Consider the following 13177-nt stretch of genomic DNA (forward strand, 5'->3'; position numbering starts at 1 on the left):
CACTGACCTTTACAACCCCTCGACACAAAGACAGCATGATGCACAGTACACTCACACACACACACACCTACCTAAACAGCTCCTCTCACAGAGACACCACACACACACAGCAAACAAAATCCAAATTAACATAAGGCCCAGTGTATTAAACCAAATTTTCTTTGATTATGGAAATATATGCAGAGAGAGGCATTCCAGTGTCATCTTGCCAACAGTGAGCCAAGAAGTGTGTGTTCATAAGCAACATGTAAACAGACTTTTCACACATACACACACACACACACACACACACACACCAGAATGGCAGAGAGTTGGCACTGCTGACAAATTGACTCCTTTATGCGACTGGAAGGTTGGCCGTGTGTGTGTGTGTGCATGTGTGTGCGCGCGCGTGTTTGTGTGTGTGTGTGTGTGTGTGTGTGTGCGTGTAGAGATGGAGCATCACACTTAACAAGCTCTGAGGGAGCAAGACACAAAGGGATAACAACACACAGCACAAGCAACACCACAGGTGGAACATTCACCTAGACACACACACAGTGCAAATCTCACATGTTGACACTGTTATAATGAGGTGTCAATCAGCAATGTAAAATTCTTCATTCAGTAAAGTTGGCAAAGCAACTGCACTGACTTTGGAACGTTATAATCATTTATAATAAATTATATTATTATGAGTCATTTATAATTAAGCATAATAATGTACACTATATTTTTTTTTACCTAAAATAATTCTCAAATTCAAAGCTGTCTGCTTTTTTGGGTCAAGGTATACTGTAAGGTATACTGTTTATATTGTCTATATTCAACTACACTGTAAAAATAGTGTAAAACTACTAGCAGCATAACAGTACACTTAGCCCACAATTAAATTTGACAATCTTAGATTCACAATTCTGTAGGCTCACGATGTTTCGAGCAAATTTTTTGGCCTAATGCACACTGCCACAGTTTTGCACTGTGATATCACAATATCACGATTACACACCTACAACTGTCTAAGGGCCCTTTGCATTTTGAATTTAGAGGTTTTTTTTAAGTCACAACAGTGTAGTTCTGTTTATCAATCACATCATGAATATCACATTACTTGCAATAAAAATCAAGAAAACCGCAAACAATGCTAGGACCCCCGTCACTACAATATTCTGAATTAAAACAAAATAATTAAATCTAATCAAATCAGGGTGATATTCATGATGCACTGAATCATTCCTAAAGAATCGTAATCGGAACACTGCTAATGCCTGTGTATGCACACACACAGACACACACTGATGCAGGCATACACACATGCAACAAAAGCATGCTGATGTAGAGTGCCATAGCGGCTGTTTCCAAATAGCTAGCACACTGGTATAATTTTCTCCTCCCTTATTTCTTTATTTCCTATTTTCCTGTGGATCAAAAAGCCGTCACGCCACACTGCGCTCCATAATGGCCACTGACGTGCTACTGGATATTAAAATAAACAAAAATAAACATCTAGCAGCTGCGTGCAAGTGTATGCATGGCATGCCTATCACCTGTTTCACCAACAAGGGCAGTCTAATTATCCCTGAGATGTTCAGCTTTTATGTGTGTGAGAATGTGTGTGTGTTCTACAGCAGGCAAACACATACACAGGGAATTATCATCATTGAAAAATGATGAGGATAAATATATCGTGGTGTTACTGTAAGTTATAGGCCAAGAGTGCCCAAACATTTTGTCCTGTGGCCCAAGGACCAAAAAGAAAAAACAATATACAAATAAAGAAAGAAGGTATGTTTTGTGTCAAGTTTTTAACCCTGTAAAACCCCAGGCTTCTTACATACTAAGGCTTATTATTCAGCAACTCAAGGGACTTAAAGTGGCTGAGCTATTCTTAGGCCATGGAAGTGTGTGAAAAAACTTTGGACTTTGGCCACATAAGGAGCTAAAAGTGAATTTTATAACAGTATAATCTGGGGGAAACTGGCCTGAAACTATATTGTCCAAAAAATGAGTGCATTCTTTAATGAATATTATAATTGTATAGTTATGATTGATTATAGTCTTTTAAAAACATTATAATCAATTATAACACTTCGAAATCAATGCAGTTATACCACCACATTCAGATTAATGCATTACAATGCAGGCCTGATCTTTGGTTAGTTAAAAGTCTACATGAGATTAAAAATAACTAAACTTGCAACCGTCTAAGCACTAGCCCTGTCAGGAGGAGACGGCAAATCCCGATCTCCAGTGATGTCAAAGCAAAGAGAGCACGAGTGGCCTCTGGGTGGATTCAATTTCCCTCCCACTTCCCATCACTCAGCACCATGCTAACACAGGTGTCCATTAACTGACGTAACAGAATTGGCAGTTAGTCGTCTTGTCTTAAGTGTGTTAAGCTGTTCAATGATGTGTTAGTTGGAAAAGACGCAGTGGCTGGCTGCAGGTGTCAGAGGAAGCAGGTGCAAGCCCTCACCCTCCCAGCATCGCGTGATGGTGGGAGACCTAGCTAGCTGGTGGAAATTTGTCATGACCGATTTTCTCCATTGGAGAGATGAAAAAAGTCTAAAAAAGCAAGAAAACAAACATTTAACTCCCTCTTATGCATAATTTGTTTTAAAAAAAATTTTGTTGGTGGTGTATCAGGAAACTTTTAGATGCAATTCTGTGTTTTTTTTTTGTTTGTTTTTAAATATACTAATATATCCTATTAAAGTACAGCAGCATTTTTGCATGCCATACTTCATTAGCCAGGTTTATGCTGAGTCTGGTGATACAGTCAAAAATGACATGATGATGAAAAATACAAAGATATGCAGAAGTAGACAGGCCTTAATATAGTTCAGAAAGAGTTAAATTAACGATCAGTGTGACTCATCTTCTATCAGTGATAATCCTGTGTGTTCTATTGAGAAGTGTGTGATCATCTTAATTTAAACACTGTGCAGACACACTGCTCCCAGGTTACTGATAAATCTACAGGGTGTCTTGCATCTGTAGTACTGTTTTTAATAATGAAAAGATATCCAGATCCCAGGTCAGTAATACATTCACACCATGTCTAAGTGAATTTAAAATAATGACTGAAAATACAACTCCTGCTAAAATAATAAGTTTACAGGGGGATTAGGAGTGTTTACAGTAATGATCATATTCTGATGCATGGCACAACACAAGCTCTTCTTCTGTTTACTCTTTACAGGGATGTGTAGCTATGTTCACATTACAAGCCTCAGTGCTCAAATTTCGATTTCTGCTTAGATCTCATTTTTCTAATATGTTGGTTCACATTCGTGTTGGTAAGTGACTCAAATCTGTCATTAATGTTAACGAACTGGTGTCGTGGAACAACCTGCATGCGCACATCATAATCAAAGTCATGCAGATTAATCGGATGCATCATGAACAGCAAACTAACCAGCAGAAAAAGCCTTTGCTGCAAATATAATTAGCTCTGAACAGCCTTCAGCTGCTCATTATTAGAGCAAGACAAAGGGCGAAAAGGGTGAGGAAACTCTGAAAACATCAGATAAATGTCACATTAGGGCAAAATTTGGATTGGATTTGTGCTATTTTAGCCTGGTAATGTGAATGTAGCCAAAGTGGCTCAGATGTGATCTGAAAAGATCACATGTGCGTGTCCACACAGCTCTGAAAACATCAGATATGTGTCACATGAAGGCAAAAATTCAGATTTGTGCCACTTCAGCCTGGTAATTTGAATGTAGCCTGTGTGTATATGTTTAGACTGACCCCAGTGATAAATTGAGACTATTCCCCCTGCTATCGATTGGTTGTGGACACCAGAACGCTTGGCCTCCCCCATTTCACACAAACACACACACACAGAGCAGACGCTGCGAAACCACCACTGTAACCACCCTCGGGCAACATCCCACGATGCGGGCGGACGGCTGTTTCCTGCCAAAATAAGTCCATGTCACAGACACACACACGCCTGCTGGATCTGTTTGCGCACTTTGTGCCTGCTCCATTATCCTTCCCTCTCTTACTCACAGAGAAGTGTGTGTGCTGTGTGTGTGAATGGTTAAAGATTTTGACTAGTGTCTGAATCAGTGCGGGGAGTCATATCCCTTGTAAATGTCCTCTTTCATAAGAGAAAACAGACACCCTGCTCATATCAGAAATATGTGCAGCAAAGCCTCTGGAATGTTCTTTCATATCTGATTTTACCAAATTGGTGTTGGAATTTGCTTCACATTTTCCAATTGAGTACTGTGAAATCTTTTAAGGTCAAGGTTGGTGTACATTTCATAGCTCGTGATATCATCTTTAGCACATTTATATATGCTTTGTAGCACACTTACAACCACACGCACCCCAACCTCTTCATACTGCTTCCATTCTCCCAGACTACATTTGCATTCACACTCTCTCCTTCTCTTGCTCTCTCTTTCTCTCTCTCTCTCTCTCTCTCACTGAATGCTTTATTTGGAGAGTTGAGTGGCCACTAAGGGTGGGCAAAAAGGAAAACACAAAATTACAATACTTGACAATTCACAATACATATGATCATTTTTAGTTTTTTCCGAGGTTTACAACAAAGTTACACCAAGTTATTCTATCGAAGCCACCTCGAAACATGTCCATAAATATTTGAGTGTCATCAGCACCATACAGATTAAACAGACCAGTTGGAGCTCTACATGGTAGAGCAGTTTGTGGAGTTCATTTTTCTATTTTTAAATTTTTATTTTCGCATTTGTTTCTCATTAACACAATGTACCCACACATCTGTTTCTCATTACCGATATTTATAATTTTTTAAATATAAATTTTGCAAAACATAGTGTTACTTATGTTACATAACATTTTGAATGACTGGTTCACTTCCTTACAGTCTACAAGGAAAATTCTGTGGTTAAAAGTGATACAAACGCATTTTGTTGCATTAAAACAAGCGAAAAAATTGTAAATATCAATAATATTATTTCTTTCAATTTCTGAATCTGTGCATGGATGAAAACAGACCACGGTACTAGAAACAATATTATTGTACTTAAAAGCTAAATAAAACATTATTCATCAATGTCATTCAAAAACTCACCTCATATTGATGCTGACTGTTTGTATAATTATAATACAGGCCCATTTGCACTTAGGACTGGAATTGAAAACCCCTGCTAAGGAGTACTGCAACCCTTTCTGAGAGCTGTGAAAACACCCCGACAAACTAAAGCACAGGATTTACCAGAGGTTTTCTTCAACTTTTTGATCCTTTAATTATGCAATCATAAATGTGCCTCAGCCATGTAATCACGATATAATGGTGCTTAATGTGGCGGTCTATACTTTATAAGTAGTGTTTATTCACCGCTACGATAATGCTAATTTATACTAGCACTCTAATGGCTTTTCTCATGTTAAATTAGCATCATGCTGACAGTTTAACACTACACAGCTCCAGTCTACACACAGACATTCAATGCTTTTAAGAGACATTCATGTAGCATGTTTTACTCTGTATGTTCCAGTTTTAGACTAAATCTATCGGTAAACATCTTAACTTCAAAGCCTAACTGAAATTACTCGATTAGCCTCTTAGCAGTCGACAGAGTTGGTTGTTACACAAAACTTCACTCTTATGAAGGGTATGTAATACTGTTTTATAACCCTTTTACTTCACATACAGACTGTAAGAGCACAGTGGAAGCCTGTTTAAAAAAGAGCTGATCTGCACATGTAAGAACTCTCTAGTGAAACTAATGTATGATAGACAGACTGTAATAGTGTTATAGTGTTCAGTGTTGTAGAAGTACTGACCCATGATATACTTAGGAAAGTGTTGTGCAACATAATGTATCATGATAAAGATACCGTATCATCATATTGCCCACTTCTAGAGACACCATAGTCACCTCTGTTACACGTGACCACCCCTTAACCTCAAACACCATCCCGAATGTCCCGCATCACCAACACTCCATTACACACTTCAATCTCAGTTATTAAAGCCTAACCTCCACTCCCATGCCAATCATTCAGACCTCCGTCCAATAAAGCAGCAGTACACTGTGTTCTGTGTGTTATATATATATATATGTACGTACAGTAGAGAGGCAGCCGTCAACTGCTGTCCTAACAGAGTTTCCCCACTGAGTGCACTGTGGGGAGAGGAACATGGCTGTTCGGATCAATAAAGACATCTGTTCATTAGATTGAGCGACGATGGCACATAGCTGAGCGTGAGAACGCGCGCGGTGATGGTGTGTAATATCGCAGTGTGCTCCTAAGGGGAACACACAATCCACACAGCAGCATGCTGCTATAAGAGCCAAGCAACTTCATTCAGTTAGAGACCAACAGGGGAGAACGAGAGGAGAGAGAGAGAGAAAGAGAGAGAGAGAGAGAGAGAGAGAGAGAGAGAGAGAAAGAGAGAGAGAGAGAGAGAGTGACAGAGAGAGAGAAAGAGAAGGCACAAAATAATGTCAAACTTATTACAAAATTGAGTCACGGACCTTCAGGGGAAAACTGTACTGCAGCACGCTGTATAAATACATCGTCACTGTGAGAACAAAACCCTGTATCTCCAAAATGGTAGCTATACAGGAGAGGGAAAAATACATTCTTACATGTAAGTTAATGTAAATGTATTTTATGCATCTACTTGCAAAAAGAAGGGAAAACTCAAAGAAAAATAAATAAGTGAATATATGATAAACAGTACATAAAGAACTGATCTTCACAAGAGAGTAGAAAATCGAGCTCCACTCTTGTTTCAGATCTAAAAAAAATCCACAGGTGTTTCTGTCCATCCTTCCACTGTGAGAAGACAAATCAACTCTATGAGTCTGAAAGGATGAGTAGCTGTCAAGAAGCTGTTACTGCGTAAAGGAAATAGACCAAAAAGAGGAAAATTTGCAAATCAAAAAAAGAAGTTGTTGGTGTTCTCAGAACAACGGACTGTTCACTGAGTCCAGACCTCAACATCACTGAATGTGTTTGGGACTACTTGAACAGTAAGAAGCAAAAAATGCAACCAACTTCTACAACTGAACTTCAGAGGTGTGGAAAAATATCCATGTAGATTTCTTTGAAAAACAGAAAGCAAGTCTCCTCAAATGAATGAAAGATTAATAAAGGCAAAGGATGGAAGCACTGAATACTGATTTTTTTTTTTTTTTTATATATATTATATGCAGTTGTTGAGGCTTCTATATAATTTTCTGTTGAATGTATGTTTTCTGTTCTTTTCTGATGTTGAAAAATAAATTGTTTGTCTTAATTTATTGTTATTGTGTCCAGATGAACCGTGCTGTAAATAATTCCATAGCAACAGAGAAAACAAAGAAGCACTGCAGAGGTCACGAAAACAAAGCAAAAAGACAGGTGCTCCTGGGTTATGGGTGCAGCAAACTCAAAGTAACAATTCCATGCTGGGAGTAGCAAAAAACAAAAAATCCATCCGCATCCACAAAGCATGTGCAAAATAAATCCCAGAGCAAAATAATTTCTGGGCACACAGCCTTAAGAAAAGTATAAAAAGCCTTTATTGAAAATATGGCCTTCATCAGGACACAAAACAATGGTATGTCAATGACATTATTTTGCACATGCTTTGTGGATGTGGATGGATTTTTTGGTTTTTGCCACTCCCAGCATGGAACTGTTACTTTTAGTTATCTCTGTTTTCAAGCCAGAACGAAGGTTGCTTGACAATAAATTACTATAAATAAATAATTACAGTTTTTTTTATTTAATAGCTTCTTCTTGTTCTCAACAACTACTTTCAAATGATTAAAAACACCTGTATAGTTTATAAGAGTTCAGTCTACACTGTATGAGTTACAACTGACTAAAATAACATTTATTATGATAAGTAATTCCAAAGTTTTGAACAGCAGTGTAAACTGGATTACACTGGGTCAGCCAAAAGCAGGTGGCAGGGGTTAAAGCCCAGAATAAACTCTGCTACCTGAAGAACCTACAAACAGATGATGTTATGACAGGTAGTGTCAGATGAAGTTGGTGCACATGTTCTTCATGAGCCAACTTTGTCTCCTCACGACGTCAAGTGTGATTATAACGGCTACGTTTCGGACGACTACCACGAAATTCTGTGCCAACATCTATTAAATTCCATTTCCTTGGCAGAGCCTGACATTTGTGATGTTGCTGCAGGCAACAATAGATTAGAATAGGTCCCTCTGACGACAGAGAGACAGAAACAGAGAGCTGAAATCTTAATGTAAAATCCTGGCACAGAAACACCAAAGTGAGTGCTTTATACTTTGGGCTATGACAGCATATGTAATGTACATACTGCATCAATACATTTTCATTACAGGAGTAAATAAAACATGTCAACAGTCATCTGACAAAACAAGACCACAGCACATGATAAAGCATAATTAACATAAAAACAGAACAGAAAAACTAATTTAAATTGCAACATCTTAATGTGAATGAACCAACACTGCTTCCACATGCGTATTTGGCAAAATCTCATAATAAAGAAGAAAACAAATTGCCATCTAGAACATAATGTTGCATTACAAAAGTCAGCAGTTTTTAATACAACACTTCAAAACGAAATGTATTTTATTCACAGCATGCATTGTCTCATTACCACCACACAGACAAACTACTGAATATGTGCTTCGGAACACTCTTAGTTTATACTGAGCAGAAAACTTGTGGCAGGGACATGCTACATATTTTCCCAACAGTGACGCTGTTCCATTCATTCTACACACTTGGTGTCTTGCCCACCGGAGACGGTCTGCAAGCAAGACGAGGAATCACTGAGACTAATGCCTGCTGTTGTTTAAATGTGGGTTACCATATATCACAGCGCTTGTAGTCAAACCAGGCGATTATCTGCTTTGCCTAGGCTGTATTAGCTAACCCCCATATAGAGAGAAACCAATTTACACAATCTTTTTTTATTGTTATTGTAAACGGTACTTGGCAGTTGAATTATGGATTTCATTAACACATGTATGTTATGTGGAACACAGACCATAACCACCCTCCGTCTCCCTCTCTCGTTCTCTCTCGCTCTCTGGCTCTCTCTCGCCATCTATCCTCCTGGCTACATGTGCCTGAAGGAGCCATCCAATAAATCACCTCCTGATATAACTAGAAGCCAAACATGTAAGTCACATCAGTCCTGGTGTGTGTGAATGTTTATTTTTGTACATTTTCAGGACAAAAATATCCTGACTTAGTAGAAAAAACAGAGAAAAACAAGACTAATCTACAACTGCAGGCCCAACAAAACAGACCAGACTTTTTATTTTAACAAAAACTCCATGTTCCATTGTTTAAAGGTGAAAAAGTAAAACTATTCCCTTTGGTTTCTGAGGTTAAGACTAGGGTTAGCTTTAGACTTGGAACATTTTTACTACATTTAGACGGGACATATTATTATAACAGATGGGTACATGTGGGTACAGATGGGTACTTATATAGGACTTTGTTATTACATTCAAGTAGTAACAGACCAACAGAAATGGTCTAAAATTACTATGGAAAAAAAATCTTGTTCCATAAACCTTCATTGTAAGTTAATAATGTTTTTTACTTCTCCTGTAATGCTATCATTTTGAATTTTGATTATGGATTTGACGGCAACAATGTCTGCCAATATACAATATAACAATGTAAAATACAACAGTATGACCCCCATATCCTGACACTGTATAATTAAATTGTGTGTGTGTGTGTGGCATAATGAACATGGGCTTCTATAATATGTGAATTATGTGCAATATATGATATGTAAAAGCTACAGAAATCTCTCAGGGAAAAAGCTGTGTGTTAATTAAGTGAAGTAATTAACTGAGGTATTCAGCATAGGTTGCTACTGACAACTGAATTATACACTGACGTTATGTACATTACATGATGCTTTAATAAAGAAAATATTGCTACAATGTTGAAATAGCCAACATGTGTACGTTCATGTGAGTGTGATGTCCTCTGAGGGCTTATTTCACAGCGGTGACACAAAAGGCTTAGAGCTCAGAGCATGCGCGTAGATCAGAGGTGACCATGGCAACGGAGCCATTACAGACCAATTGAAGAGAACACTAATAAGATACCAACACACATGCACACACACACACACACACACACACACACTTTTTCCACACAGGCATTCTCTCATATCGTATACACACTCACACAAATAATGTGAGGAAAGCATATCATGAAAATATTGCTGCTATTTCAACACTCACGCACAGAGGAAGCTAACAAATAGGGACATGACCTATCACTGCTCTGCGCGTGTGTTTGGTTTTGTGTATGTGTGTGCGTGTGTGTTCCATTTTATTTCTCTTGTCACTCCCTCCCTCTCATTTTCAGCATTTGTCTCTCAATGCTTTCCGCACCCCTCTCTCTCACATTATCTCACGGCACATAATTACACGTATTGAATGAACTGCTTTACATTAAACTAGGTCTGTGCCAGTAACAGAGTCCTCTACTTCAGGTAACTGTGTGAAAAGTAACTGCGTTATATGTTTAAATCTGTCTGGGGGTGGGCTGGTGGGGTGTTTTTTCCTTTGCTTTTTTCATCTGGTAATTTTGTGCAGATCCCTGACACTGAGGCAAACGCAGGAGCAAGACTGTAAAAAAACCATGTGTACCATGACTTTTAGGCTACGTTCACATTACCAGGCTGAAACGGTACAAATCTAATTTTTTGCCCTATTGTGACATAGATCTGATGTTTTCAGAGCTGTGTGGAAAAGCAAATCTGGCACAAGTTTGTTCCCATTAATTACACATTTGTGTCACATATCTATACAAGATTTTACACTTGATGTTTCAAGAATTTAACTCTTTTGTTTCTATCCAAAATGCAACAATGAAACAAGATACTGTACTGTAATACTGTACATACTGTAATACTTGCAAAGTTTAAATAAGAGCATCATTCTATTGAGTAAAAATAAACTTACTGATTTACAGATGCTTCTAGAATTACAGATTTGTATTGTCTAGAAACCATTAGTCCTGCAGTACTCACTGTATTATGAAATTACATGTTTTACTGTATTTCTACATACAGTTCATTATTGTATATGAACATTTTTTTTACTGCAAAACCTATAGGCAAACAGGACCATTATATCTAGAAAGCTTCTGGTAGCAAATGCTTAGAAGCTCATACACGCTGTTGCATAGTTAAGAGAAAGATCACACCATTTTCCACAACAGCATAATACTGCTTATCAATCAATCACACTGTGAACTGAACGTCACATTATAGTACTTACGTTCACTAAAGCCCTATTCAGACAGGATTAGTTTTACATGAGGAGGTGGGGTAATGTAATTATTTCCAGTCCCATCCGAATGTGCCATGTCAGTACTTTTTACCGACTGCACACTTCTGCGTCAGTAAAGATTCCAGTGCCTTTTACATTCTGTAAAATGAGCCATGTAGATAACCTCAGGTTTTTAGAATCCTGTGCAAATCAACATGTCGGTAGAAGCACCATCATATCCTGTGGAAAGGGAGTTTCTTAAATATGGAGAAACTTGAAGAAGCGCTTACTTTTGCTCTCTGATGAAGCTAAAGTCAGCTTCTTGTTTGAATTTCTCCATTTCACCTTAAATAGTGCGGCAGTTACTATAACACTGAGGTTGTAACTGCTCCACTAGAACAGGAAAATTCAAACAAGAATCTGGCAAATAGGAAGCCAACCTCAGCCTCACTGTTCTCTTTGGCTAAAATCAGGCTTTTGTAACATTACTGTCCTGTCTCACATGTGCACCCTAGAACATGTAAAATTACAGACAAAAAGTTTGATTTTATGTAGTGAAGTTGACCGTTGGCTGTGAATTCTCAAGCTACTGGTGATTTAAGTGACTGCATTCACTTAAAACAGTAAGGTAAATGGTTAGGGCAAACAAAATAATGGCTACATTAAATGTTTTCACATCTTTAAAACATGTAAAACGAGTAGCCACTCTTATCTCTGTCATTTAGACCGAGATTTCCCATCCCCTCCTAATCGTTGTGAACATTACAGATGTCCTGAGATAAACTAGCATTACCCCACCACCCCATGGAAGACTAATCTCATTCAAATAGGGCTTAAGACTACAAAGATGGTAGTAACCAAATATCGACTCATTATAACATTCTGGGATCAACTTAACAAAAACCACAAGGAATGCTAGGAAGCTCTGCCCCTGTCACTACAATATTTCGAGACAGGCTGCTCAAGACTGCACAAAGTATTGGCCTCTTTTTCAAACTGCTTTGCAAATAATTACCTTAATAATTACCTTAAAAACAAGAAACTTGACAAGAAACGTGACCTGTATCTTCTAGAATGCTCTTTTTTACAGCTGTACAGTAGCGGTACTGCAGTGTTTCCACTATAAATTACTTCTGTTCTTTACAGTAATTAAAGAAAACAGCTTAATCTTTGTCATATAAAAGAACATAAAAGAAGTGCAGTTCAGTTGTGGTTCTAGTATGATCTTTAATTTGGTCACAAAACTGTAATTAATCTAGAAAGAATGATCTGAATTGTGAATATCACATAAACTTTACTGTCCCAGAGTTTGTGCCAGCTTAGCTTAGCCAGAGACCATCTGAAATTGCCGGATCCACCTGATGTACAAGAGCTGATATGTGATTTTGCTCATGTTTTTTTTCTGAAACTTAAAGTAGTGTTCTGAGGATGTCCTAAAATCTACACTGTAATATATATATATATATATATATATATATATATATATATATATATAATATATATATATATACATACACATATGTTCACATGTGGGAATACTAGTGTCTTGCTATGGTTTGCATGAAATAAATCATGATGGTTTTTAGTTTTTAAAAAGCAGTAAACAGGTGGGTAAATCACTGGGAAATCACTGAGAGCTGCTAGCGCAGTAACACACAGAGGAGTAGGTATGATACAGTTGTACGTGTATGAAAAATGTGACATCTGGCCAGCTGTGCACAGCTCATGTCAGTACAGAGTAGAGATTACCCACTGCATGTCTGCCTTTCTCTCTCATAATACAGTACATGTGCAAACATGCATGAATGCTTCTAGGCATGTGGTACTGTAAAGACAGCGTATATGTGTGAGTGCATGTGGTGGGAGTGCATCTGTGCAGAGTGGGTTTGGGAGTTTTGCTTTTCAATATTACTGTAGAGCTCAAAATAGACATACAGAGCATCCTTTAATAAAAGATG

At 37.9% G+C, this 13177-nt stretch overlaps 1 protein-coding gene across 1 annotated transcript in view; it reads right to left on the reverse strand.

Moving 5' to 3' along the window:
• Positions 1-13177, reverse strand: part of nlgn2a (neuroligin 2a) — a 197439-nt gene that overhangs the window by 148068 nt on the left and 36194 nt on the right. The window lies entirely within an intron of this gene.

The sequence above is a fragment of the Colossoma macropomum genome, unplaced genomic scaffold, assembly GCF_904425465.1.
Source record: "Colossoma macropomum unplaced genomic scaffold, Colossoma_macropomum, whole genome shotgun sequence".
NCBI lineage: Eukaryota > Metazoa > Chordata > Actinopteri > Characiformes > Serrasalmidae > Colossoma > Colossoma macropomum.